Here is a 13,358-nt window from a genome sequence, read left to right as displayed (position 1 = left end):
CCTATAGCACCCTCTATTTCCACGTCACACTGACATCACCTCACGCGACGTTGACCTTGAGTGTAGTCACCGACCATTTGTTGGCCTACGTGACTATGCCCCAAAATCATATGGCGACCATCAGGCTTAACACAGAAGTTTGACCTCTAAACCTCCCTTAACGTTAAAATCATGCATACCCGAAGGCTCGAACTATTTGGAGTAGGGAAAGTTTCGCTCCAAAGTTACGTTATAATCGACGGATTGCTTTTAGAACGTCACCTCTACGGCAAACCCTGGGGCTGTATGGTGGGGGAGGTACTCTTTCATTGTATTATGCAGCCCCAGTTTCATTACGCTGTCCGAAGACGTGCTGACGGGGAGTTCGAGAGCTGTCTGTATGTTCTTCCTGATGATTCCTACAAGTAGTGGCTTGCCGCAGTTAGCAATAGGTTTTTGTACGGGATAGCGTACGGGATCAGTGACGATGCCTTCTGTCAGCCTGTGGCACCCCTCTTTTCGGCCGTAGCCAGACAGACTCAGAAACACTCGTGAATCTAAAACAGTCGCGCCAAAGCATCGCTTGAAACGTGTCCGGAGCCACCAGCTTTTCTGGCGCCTGTGCTTGAATTTCATATAGCAAAGGTCATATGTAGCATTTTAGGCACTTATAAACGCGGGTAAGCAGGCGGTTGAAACTACATTTCAAGTGCCGAACGAAGAGTAATGGAAGTAATAAAGTTGGGCAGAAATGCAAACGATTTCTCATATAGACATTTCTGCACACGGTCCGTCGAAAAAGGGTTTATTTGGATTCACAAATAAGGCGCGAAACTTAACGACAGCTTATTTAAGGCTGTCACCCAGCATAGATAATAAACAGTTCGCATGGTTCAGGATGACAAAGGGGGCGGTCGCTTCTGCTGTAAGAAATCTTGGGAGGAAATTATGCTCCAGCCAATTTATACACTTATTAGGCACTTGGAAACAGGCAGTAAAAGGCAAATACCATAGTTGAATTTCTATTCGTTAGAGAGACCTTGCATTCTTGTTCCTTCCCTCTCACCTCTATTTCGTTGATGTCCTTTTTTCCTTAGTAATATGCTCTGTTCCCTCTTCAAATCTAGACTAATTGGAGGCCTTACCATCCTATGGTCCCTGCATCTTTTTGATTGCCTCTACATTATGCACAATGCTAGGATTAAAAGCCATTATAAAGTCAATTTCATCTTTATTCTCCTCGTTAGCGCTGTTCTATGTAAAGTTCCGATTTTTTTGTTTGCTGAAAAAGATATTCATGATCCGTAAGTTATTGCGTTCTGCAAACTTAACTAATAACTCCCCCTGCTATTCTAGAGCCAATGCCGTAGTCGCCCACTGCTTTGTCTTCAGCGTGCTTTTTGCCCACCTTGGCGTTGGTGCTGAAGAGGAAAATATTTAGCAGTTGCATCTTACCGGAGCTCAGCTCTGGGGATAAAACCGAGAGGCTAACGGAAAGGGTCGCGTTTAAGTTATGGACAACAGACGGGGATATGAAACGGAAAATGGTGGGTGTAACGGTAAGAGGTTGAAACCGTGCAGAGCGGGCCGAAGACTCGTAGTAATGTTCATTATGTTGCTTAAATTAATGAAGGGCCATTGAAAGTTTTCAGAAAATGTAGTAAAAGCAAAAATCTTGGTTGTCATGAGAGAAATCTCTCTTCAAGTGTATCACAACACATTGCCTTGCATTTTCAGCATACTCCTGAGTTTGAAGATCAAACATTTCGCTGTTCTCAAGCAATTCTCACTATTCTGTAAAACGTGACCAGAACTCCTGTGAACTGAGCAAGAACGCTACAACCCACACTCTTAGAAAAAAAGTTAGTAAAAAGGTAGTAACGGCTGCCGTTACTACCTTTTTTAACCGTTACTACATTTGTACGACCTTCTTAGGTAGTAACATGGTAGTAACTCCTGCTGTTACTACGTTTTTTGACTGAAATACCTTTTTACTACCTCTCTGGAAGCAGGGGTAGTAAATGTACCTTACCTGTTTTCTACCATGATCAGAAGATATCTGATACTATATTACTATATACGATAGGAATATTGAAGTATTCAATACTCCTGATTACATTGCTACTCAATTTTGTTTTTATGTTTATTTATTTGCCATACTTTCAATAGCCAAGGCATTATAGAGGGGAGGGGGTTACATAAATGAGCCCTGGGCTCAAACTGTGCGCTGCCTTTTCATAAAAAGAAAGAAAGAAAGAAAGAAAGAAAGAAAGAAAGAAAGAAAGAAAGAAAGAAAGAAAGAAAGAAAGAAAGAAAGAAAGAAAGAAAGAAAGAAAGAAAGAAAGAAAGATCGCCTAAACTGGCTTCCGAAACCGAAACTTCGTATAGGAGGCGACAGTTAAAAAATCCACAAAAGCCATTGATAGGTCAATCCGAACCAATCCAAAGTCATCAGTGGCGGAGAGGTGCGATGTCATCGTCCTGCCTTTGTTATCGTGCGGTGCGGTTGTGGACGCTGTTTCCTTGCGTTGTGCTGCTTTTTTTGTGCTGTGGTTCTTTGAATGGGCTGCAGAATTGATGTGTGACATGTGCACTTCGATAGGTGTTCTGAATTACGTGAAGTAGTGGTAAATAGATTCACTGTCATACACCGCTTGCACCGTACCGTGGCAACGCCGGCTTCAACACGAAGAAGGAAATGGACTGGCGTGATTGCTTGAAAATGTGAGTACGCTGCTTGAAATTATTGTTTGTTTAATGTTGCTATTGAATGAGGTACGCGCTCTTAATATTGTTGAGTGTGGTCTCAAAATCTCTTCGTAATACAACTCTTCGGAAGCTGTCGCTTTTCATGTGCAAGTTCTACCCTACCGCGAAAAGTTATGTTATGGCGTATATCTCGTGATATAATCTTGGCGGGTGTGTATTGGATGTGTTAGCGGTGAATTATTGCGCCGGGAATTCCCGCCTTGGCTGCGGCGGTGTGAACCTTGAACCACACGTGAGCGTCCCGTCCCGTGAGTGCGCCTGGGAACATGTAAACCGACAACCCCCCACCTGCAGCGTGCCTTCGACGTGGCGGCGCCGGGCCGTCCGTGTTTGCCTTATTTCGGGTGTGGTGCTTTTTTTTTTTTTTTTTTTCCTTTTTGAATGGGCCTAGTGCGCAGCGAATAAAGCGTCCATGTTTTGGTGTGAGAGTGCGCGATCACGGTACTCAGAGCAGCAGTGCGTCGTCAATGGGAGCGGGCGCTGGTAGAAAGGCGAAGTAGTGCGCAGTGCGGCGTCAACTGGAGCTGACGCTCTACGAAGAAAATGTGCGAAAGTGCGAGAGAAAGTATGAAAATTTAATCAAATTATCTCTTATTCTTTATTCGTTTTTTTTTTTTTTTTTTTTTTTTTTTTTTTAACTTGTAATGTACGTTGAGTGTTTCCTTTTCCATATCCCTCCCCTTTGTTTTTCTAACAGATGTGATCAGTACCCCAAACGAGCTGTGACCTGTGTGATCCTTTTCGAGGTAAGTCAGTGAACGAATAAGCTTTTATTTTGCCATTTATTCATCTCTTAGTATAACCATTGTGGTTCTCAACATTTAGATGAGTATTTTCTTAGTCTGTTTTAAACTCGCGTTTTTTTCTAACAGGTGGGTGCATTAATGCGATGAGTAGAAACAGCGCGCAAAAAGCAGGTTATTGCGGTGTTGCGCATGTTTCACATTGGTCGCTGCATTTAGTTTTGGTGCTTGTGTGAAAGTACAAAAAAATATTCCTCTCTGTAAAACATGGTCGGCTGACGCCAAGGTACAAACTCGTGTACTACTCAGCCGTTAGGTGTTCAGCAGTAGATGGTGATTCGAAAGAATTATACGAGTGACCACACATAGTCAAATGTGCATTACAAGAGTGGTTGCTTTCTTTACTAAAGACTTTTGTATTTTTTATGAATTGTTCACATCACAGGTGGGCAGTTAGCAGTAATGGGCAGTTGCATTCGTTGATACTTTGTGTCGTGGCTTTTGATGGAAGCTTTAAAATGCTGCAGTAGTAAACAATTTCAAACCAGAAATGAAAAAGTCATTTCCCTTCCTTAATGTCTTTCATGTTCGCTGCGCTTGCAGCTAGTTTGATCTTAGAGGCCTTTATTGGCGCAGTTTTTTGGTTGCCATAATATTGTACACACATAACTGAATACACCAGCAGGGAAATTAGTTTTGTGCTATTGCTAGTATTTCAGAAGGAGAAGTGTGACTGACATCTTGGGATAAGCAGCTTTTCGGTGCATGCACTTTTTTTGCAACTTTAAAATCAATTTGGATTGAGGTATGCAGGAACTGATCAATCAATATATTTTATGTGCTTGGAGCAAAAGGGAGAGAGTGTAGAATGTCAGGCATATTTCTGATACTGTGAGAAAGTCACCACTTAGAAAAAAAAATTCAGATGTCCACAAATGTGAAACAAGGCCATTTTAATTTTTTTTTAACTGTGACTGTAAGGTGCACCTGTGCAGAATGCATAACCACTTGATAGCGAAATGTTTGCAAATATCTTTTTTTTTTTGCATATACAGAATGCAGCACATTAAACACTGTCCTAAATTCGGTGCATTTCAACATAGTAGTCTTATTCAGGAATTAAAGGAAAGAACCTCAGTCCTAACTTTTCTTAAAATTAACGATCAAGTTTCTAAAAGATGAGAAAGAATGTGAGAAAACATGTTGCATTGTATTGTTTCCAGTAAGGTTATCAAAGCTTAAACATTTTTTTTTCTTTTTTCCGAGCATTGGGAGAAGGGCGTAAAGTGAAGGCACAAAATCAACATACAAGACTCCCCGCTCTTCAGAATATTACCTATACGCTAACCCTGCTACCTTTAACATAAAGAGAAAGCATACATGATTATGCTATTGTAAGCCAAGGCTGATCTGTGACAAACGCAGGCTGTGGCGGTGCCACTATCCATGGGTGTGGATAGCCGCTCGTGGCACCACCCTTAGATATCCAGTTGTAAAGGACAGTTTTCAGTGTATATATATGTATATATATATACATATATATATTTTTTTCACAGTGCATCAATGATGACTTTCGCATACCCAGATTGTTGCTTTGTCTTTCCCCTGTGGGCATACTTGATTTACTTGCCTTTTGTAAAAGGCATTTCTCATGAAATACATGTTGGGGATCTTTTTGCTCCCATTAGTTAAATTTATTTATTTCTTCGTAGAGGAGGCATTTCCACACTATTTCTTAATTTCCTGTTCAGTTTTGCCCATTAGAAGTACTACAAGATAAGGAAATCAGGTTGCCTTGTTTAAGAAATTTGAACAAAATGTAGATGTGTGAAATAAATGGGACAAACAAGTTCCTGTTGGAGTTATTTAAAAATACTGGCTTTGAAATGACATCTTACACAACCTTTTTTTTTTTTTGGTCCAGAATGCACCTAGTTATGATAAATGAAGAAAATTGCCATATATGTGCCATAGTTGCAGTCTGAGACTTGGAAATTTCAAACCAATAGTTTACGTGCATTCCTATGGGCGTCACTTCACGCTCTGCACCCAAAAATGGCTATACCGCTACATCCGGCTTATGTAACAAACCAGCAATTGTTTATAATAATGTAATCACATATCCTGCCTCTTCACAGTGCAGGTCTCAGCCTTAACATAAACCTAAAATTTTAGAAATGGGCATTGTTTGCTAATTTTGCACCTTTATTCAAAGAGTTGTGACGATGCTTGATAAGCCGTATGTTTCATTTTTAATAACATTGTTCGAAGCAGAATAAAGCAATGCGTTCACTTAGACTCTTTATTCATCTCCTCCAGGAGACTAGTTCCTGAAACTTAATACAATTTATGGAGGAATTTACGGGGCGATGGGGTAATATTTCTTTTAGTTTTGAAGCAACCTTCTCTGTTCAAACATGCGATAATTGGGAAAATGTTTCATGTGCTTTAATTTTATGCATAACAGAAACATTCATACATATTTAGAGCACCAATTGTCTTATCCATTTTCTAATCTTAAGGTAGGTGTGCCTCACATTCATGGAGTAAAAGAAATATTAAATATAGCCTCATTTGAGACTTGTGGGATGTTAGAAATGTTTTCTAGGAACCAGGCTTCGAAGTTTGCCTATCATCCATATTGTGAAGTGCTTATGCCACCTCCCATTCTAAACCTTTGAAGGCAAGGAAAAGCCTTAACTGCCTTTCATGACATTTTCATCTTTAGGGAAACTGTAAAGTCTCTCCTATACGAGCGAGAAGTAAACCATGCCGGCTGGTTACTTTTGGCAAACACAGTACATTGTATTGAGGCTAAAGTATAGCATTTTTTTTATCATGATGTGAGCAGTCTTGTTAAAGTTGCTTGCCCAGAATCCTCTTGATTGATCGTAGGTACTGAATTTATAACTGTCTGTTTTCATTACTGGGAAAGGAATTGTGTGCTTGGTCTCACTTGTTGATTTTTTCCCCTCTTTATATATGCAGTTACCTGAGCACTTCAGACTGGCCAATGCCTGGAACCTACCTGCTGCTCACCTGCACACCACAGCACAAATGAGGGACGCACTAAATCATCTACCAGCAAGCACACTGCAGTGCCCTTCTGCAAGCCATCATACGTTCAGGGATGCACTATTAAGGTCATACCCTAAACACTGCTAACGATGCTAGTATGAATGGACAGCTGCCTTGGTCTGTCTGCATTATTTCTTTTAATAATGGAGTAGGCAGTGAAAAAAAAATCATTCTGAAGCAAATCTATTTATATTGTGGTGGTTAGCAAAAACAAAACCTCGTTTCATATGTGATGTATCTGAAAATTATGTTTTTGTGTTGGTTGTAAATGTCACAGCATGTTTATCTCACCAACTATTAACTGCGTGAGTTTGAAATGTACAGGTACTTTGAAAATACTGCAGACCATGCCTCTTGTATTTGAAATTATCCCATGAGTTTTGTAGGGAAGATGTGGTAGTTACTTGGCTCCATACATGAATGCTTCAGTGACGTGCTGAAGTATGTGCAAGGTATCTCCTAAGAGTCATTAGGTGAAATGTAACAAATGGTTTTATTACTGAGTTGTGATCTGTATCATTATAGATCCGACTGCGCATTTAACATTTTGGTTTCCACAACATTTAATTTATTTTTCTTCTAGCAGTGTTGTGCTTTTCCTTGTGACATTTAGCTTTATTCAGCCGGTCTCCACAACAGCCTTTCAGGTCTGCACTAATGCTAGCCAGATTTTGATGGTCTGTTAGATTTCTGGAAGTAAGCTTCACATCCTAAATTTTAGGAGGGCACCCAACTCGGCAATATCTGGGCACAGATATGATGTTAGCTATTTGTTGACACTGCAATCGAGCAAAAAATTCAATAACAGTTGATTGATGCTTGTGGTCAGCTGTGTAGGATTAGCAAATGACAAATGTATAGTCGACTGTATGCCTGCACTTTTTTCCTCTACACTGACCATTACATACATGAAAACAATCTGGAAGAAGGCATACAATTCTTATAAAAGGCCTTTTATTTATCCCACTCGAGTTATAGAAAAAACTGTTTTCTAATCAACACTGTTCAGTTCACACCAGTCAATATAATATACACCAAGGTGTCGCAAGGTATCAAGCTTTTAAAAGGCAGTGTCCTAGAAGTGAATAAGACTGGGCGTGTTGGTTAGACATTGTAAATCAAAGAGCATAGCACGGGAACAGAAACGGAGAAGACGACAAGACAGAACAAGCACTAGCTTTCAACTTAGGGTTTATTGCAGAAATGATCACATATATATACGCTTCGGGATCGGCAATGAATGAGAAAACAAACCATTACTATCATACAGCCACATGCTAAGCCAAGAATTCAGGCTCTTCTTATGGCAGTGCAACAGTCGTCTTGCTGACATATTTATCCCCTGTATGAGCTACCTCCAGTGCTTCTGTTATCTCCCTTGTCGGCTCGTTACGATCTCGATACATGATGATTGTCTTTTCGAACGGGATGACAAGGTGGTTCCGCATCACATCTTCTGCAGTGCGCAGCGAGATGGCAGTCTGTAGCAATGCTGCCAACTTTTTATTGGGCTCCAGAAGACGCACGTTTAAACATCAGCCAGTCTTACCAACGTAGTGCCTTCCACATGAAAGTGGAATTTTATAAACAACCCCCCTCCTGCAGGACACGTAAGGGTATCTGTGTTTAATCGGACACCCAGCCTGCAGCGTTTGCATAGGACAGGTTTTTCTGCACAAACTCAAAAGCGTTTTTGGTGCAGTAAACAGGACATTTACGCCAGAACATTGCCCCACATTCCTTAAGTTATGAGAAACCTTATGCAGGTAGGGAATGACAACTACTTTTTCTTTATTCCATCTTTCCTCCTTTTCTTCTCATCCGCTCGCTGTTCGTCACTCATGCGTGCTGCAAATTTCTGCGAAGCAGGCTTTTAGCAACAGAAACCATAACATGTTTAGGGTAGCTCGCCACCTGCAAACTGACACTTTCACCCATGGCTTGATCACATCACTTGCAGAGAGCGTTAGACAAAAAAGAAAGCTCTCTGTAAGTCATGTGATCATGCCATGGATGAAAGTGTCGGTATGCAGGTGGCGCGTTTGCAGGCGGCGAGCTACCCTAAACACGTCATTGTTTCCGTTGCTGAAAAACTGCATCGCAGAAAGAAATTTGCGCCACGCATGAGTGACGAACAGCGAGCGGATGAGAAGGAAAAGGAGGAGGAAAGAAGGAATAAAGAAAGAGTAGTTGTCATTCCCTACCTGCATAAGGTTTCTCATAACTTAAGGAAGGTGGGCCAATGTTCTGGCGTAAACGTCCTGTTTACTGCACCAAAAAAGCTTTTGAGTTTGTGCAGAAAAACCTGTCCTATGCGAACGCTGAAGCCTAAGTGTCCGATTAAACACAGAGACCTTTACGTGCCCTGCAGGAGGGGGGTTGTTTATAAAATTCCACTTTCATCTGGAAAGCACTACGTCGGCAAGACTGGCTGATGTTAAACGTATGTCTTCTGGAGCACTATAAAAAAGTTGACAGCATTGCTACAGACGGCCATCTCGCTGCGCACTGCAGAAGATGTGATGCGGAACTAACTCGCCATTCCCTGTTCTAAAAGACAATCATCGTGTATCGACATCGTAACGAGCTGACAAGGGAGATAATGGAAGCACTAGCTCGGACAGGGGATAAATGTGTCAACACTGCAATGCACTGCCAAGCAAGGAGCTTGAATTCTTGGCGTAGCATGTGGATGTCTAACAGTAATTGTGTGTTTTCTCATTCACTGCTGATCGTGAAGTGTATATATGTGATCATTTCTGCAATAAACGCTCATTTGAAAGTTAGTGCTTGTCCTGTCTTGTCGTCGTCCCCGTTTTTGTTCCCGCACTATGCTCTGATTTACAATGAGTGGCCTAGTCCACTGAAATCACATGAGAGCTCATGGGTTGTATAGCTTAGTCTGGAGTATTTCTTTGTTTTCTGAAGTTTATTAATTAATAAAACTCATTAGCTAATTTTTTAATTGCTGGTTTCAGCAACAAAGAGTGTATTAACGGAGCGTGGTTTCAGCAACAAAGCACTCCAGCGAAAAGCGATTTTGTTCTCCAGAATGCATCTTGGGCTGCTGAAGGGGTACAGCTGCATGTGGCACACTTTTTATTGTGCGACTTATCATTGAAGGCCAGTGGGAAAACTAGTTTATATAAACAGTAGCTTGGTGCAAATATTTCAGTCTGCTATTTGAAAGCAATTATTGGCACTTCTTTCTTTGAACCAAAATTGGAAGAGGAAATTGGTCTTTCCTAATGATTGTAATCAATAAAGTCAGCAGAACAAATAAAATACTGCAGGTTATGTAACACTACTCTAAAAGCCTTCAGTTATTCTTAATGAGCTTGGTCTTATTTAGCAGGTCTATCCAGCAATTTACACCTAACAGGCATCCTTTTAATAATTAGTAATATGCATTGTGACAAGCTGGCTGTCTGTTGCATAATTTTAGGATGTCAGGAATGTTTCAAATGGGCATTTTTGGGAGGCAGTTTTGAGTCTCTGGGGTGGCGCAGTGATTGCGACGCTCGACTATGCGCAAGATTCAAGAATGCAGGATCGAATTCTAGTCTAGGCGGCCGCTTTTCTTGGAGGCGAAAAGCAAGGTGCCCGTGGGCTGTGCAATGTTTAGTGCACAATAAAGAACCCCAGGTGGTCGAAATTTTTGCAGTCCTTCACTATGGTGTCTCATAGCCTGAGTCGCTTTGGAACATTAAGCCCCACAGACCAAACTAAACCAGTTTTGAGTCTGAGTAGGAATTGCTGATGTGCTGTTTCAATTTATTGTGTATTAGTAGGTCAGTTTGATATAAGCAACACATTCTCTTTGCAGCAATTTTGACATATTCTTTTGTGACTCTGACAGTCTCTTATGATAGCTATTGCTAATATCCTTTTATAGTGCTTCAGGAAGATCTAACATCTGTTTCATTTAGTTGCCATAGAGCGGACAGTTGACCAGTTTTAACTATGGCGCCGACAAGTATTCAATACATATGCGGGATATTAATGGCCAAATAATGAGCGCAAAATTTCCTCATACCTGAGGTATTGCTAGAAGCACCCAAGGCAGAAGGCTAGGCAGTGTATGAGCTGGTACTTCCATTCTTCTCAGCCAAAAAACCCTCTTTTAGTTGTGATTTTTATTGTACATGTCTGGTTAAATTATTGTTGTAAAGCAACTTCCATATACATATCCTGATAGTTCTTGTATGTTATTCCTTCTATCAGTTGTCATCATTATTGCTAAAGGTGCTCAAAGACACACCAGGCTCTACAAGCCTTCAATACCTTAACCTCCTATAAAGGTTTCAAGTTCAACACACTCAACTCTGGTGTAAATACACTGTCTCATATGAATGTGTGATAAGTTATAACCAAAACAGAACAAAAGTACCTGCTTTCTTTTTGAGTATTTTTCTCATCTTCAGGCAATCTCCTTTTCACCACTTGTGATGCGGGCAACTGTTTTTTTGTTTAGAAAGTTGAATGCTTGAACTGAATAATGAGAAATAAAGTCGCATCTTCTTAGCCACACTTGTGTTCAATTTGTGTTTTTTTGGAAGCCATGTATGACCACTGCTTGAGTGCTTCCATCTTATGTAATCCAGTGTTCAGGTTAGTGGTTATTGCAACAAAGCAGAGGAGTTTGTTAAATGTGTAGTATTTTTACTACAGTTTATTACTGTTACAGCCTTCTGTAGGTGGTGCATATTGCTAAAAGTAGTGGCTGTTACTATTTACAGAGTTAGTATATGTTGATTTAGGTAGCTGCTATTACTACCTCAGAGGTAGTGTATTTTGCTAAAGGTAGTTCCTCTTACTACCTCCTATAGGTAGTAGGTTTTGCTGAAGGTAGATACTCTTACTACCTGCAGTGGTAGTGAATACTAGTAAAGGTAGTTGTTCTTACTACCTTCTATAGGTAGTAAAGTTTACTAAATGTAGTTGCTGGTACTACATCTAGAAGTAGTAAAATTTGCTGGAGGTAGTTCTGATTACTACCTTCCATAGATAGTAAAGTTTACTAAATGTAGTTGCTGGTACTACATCTAGAAGTAGTAAAATTTGCTGGAGGTAGTTCTGATTACTACCTTCTAGAGGTAGTGTATGCTACTACCTAGCAGGTACTAACCTGCACTTACTAACTAGTTAGTAACATATGTGACAAGCAGTTACTACCCTAAAAGTTAGTAACCACAACTACCTTTTTTTTAAGAGTGCAGAGAAAAGCCGCACCGACATGCTTTGGGCGCCGAATAAAGAATGCATAGACAGAGCAGAGGCAGCATAGCGACAAATACAGTGATTTCGAGCCCGAGTTCTACCCTTGGAACTGCAACTCTCAAGGTCAATTCCACGCGCGTTTTACCTTGAGCCGAGAGTTGCCGTACTAGAGAGCTCCGGAAGTTTCGACCTGCTGAGGTTCTTTAACGTGCATTGACCCCTGCGCTTCGTTGCTCAGTCAATCCAATTCAAACACGTTTATTTAGTGGCTTGTTCCAGGCCGCACGGGATTAGGGGTGGGGAACTAAGTTAAGGGATCAATAGTGCCTGCTATTTCCTCCGCCTCACACACGAAACTCAGTCTCTCCATTGGTTAGGTACGTGCCGGTCTGAGTGCGTCAACATCTTAGCGCAGGTGTCAGGCTGATTTGCAGCACTGCTTCAGAGGGTTTATGCTAGGATAACTAGGCTTCAACGGAGTAAACCGTTGCCATTTTATGGCGAACGCCTTTCTAGGCTCAAGGTGTGTCGGCACAGAGTGACCACTGGATGCGTCATCAGTAAATGTCCGCCGTATGAAGGCAGATTGAAGAAGGAAAAATTAATAGTTACAGCTAGTGTTTAATGGAGGTCATAATAGGGATTGATAGAGGTTATAATGATTATTAATGATTCCAATAATTTGTAATGACCTATACGAGTAACGACGACTTGTAACAGCTAAAATTGTTTAAAGTGACTGAAATGCTTAGTAATGAGGGGTAATGACTAAAACGACCTACAAATGACAACTAATGACTTGTAATGTTTATTATGTCTAACGGAAACTTACAAAGACTGCAGTTGAAGTGACTAAAATGCTTAGTAATGAGTTGTAATGACTAAAAGGACTACTAATTACTAACTACTACTAGGTTTTCGCCGTTCAAATCTTAAGAGATATCTTAATAGACGCTCTAATTGTTTTAGTACCAGGATGCGAAGATTTGTAACTAAAAGATTTGATGAGAGTACTAATTTACACGAAATGTGTGCCTTTTTATTGTCGTGGGAGTTTTCAGTGCCTTCTTGAGCGAACTTTCAGATCACCAGTAAGATTTCATCCTTCCTGTGACGTCGCTGATGTCATGTCTTTGGTGCGAGGGAGACCAACACTACATCATACAGTATGGAGCTGTCAGAAAGGGACAGCACTCGCACACATACAGAATTCCACATCGGAGCAGTGGCAGCCACACTGTCAAAGAAAGACCTAGACATGACCTGGGTGACCAACTGCAGTTGGTTGACCGAATAAGTGTTGCGCTTGTGACCGAAGGAACCCTTCACGAAGGAACCCGCCGAATTCTTTTCAGAATCATTATAGTTTTTTCTCTTACTTCTGGGCATAAACGTTGATCAAGTGTCTTTACTGCTTGTCTCTGGCCTGATAAAGCACTTGGACAAAACTTTGCTCAGGAGAGGATTCGGTAGGTCGAGCAATAATAGCGAGAAATAAATAGTTTTGGCAGAATTTTTATCTTCGTGGAGTCCTTCAACTATGCGAGTTGAGATAAACCAGTCGTAAAA

General features: G+C 40.9%; 1 long non-coding RNA gene across 1 annotated transcript; it reads left to right on the top strand.

The window, feature by feature from the left end:
- Positions 1–2,145: 2,145 nt before the first annotated feature.
- LOC146207675 (uncharacterized) lies at positions 2,146–11,097 on the top strand. The gene is made up of 3 exons (XR_014704080.1): positions 2,146–2,703; positions 3,446–3,494; positions 6,480–11,097. It is a non-coding gene; the product is annotated as an uncharacterized LOC146207675 (long non-coding RNA).
- The last annotated feature ends 2,261 nt before the right edge of the window (positions 11,098–13,358 follow it).

Source organism: Amblyomma maculatum, chromosome 1 (genome assembly GCF_055883805.1).
Source record: "Amblyomma maculatum isolate TAMU_Amacu chromosome 1, ASM5588380v1, whole genome shotgun sequence".
Lineage (NCBI taxonomy): Eukaryota > Metazoa > Arthropoda > Arachnida > Ixodida > Ixodidae > Amblyomma > Amblyomma maculatum.
Note: the sequence above shows the minus strand (reverse complement) of the source record. Positions and strands in the feature narration are given on the sequence as shown.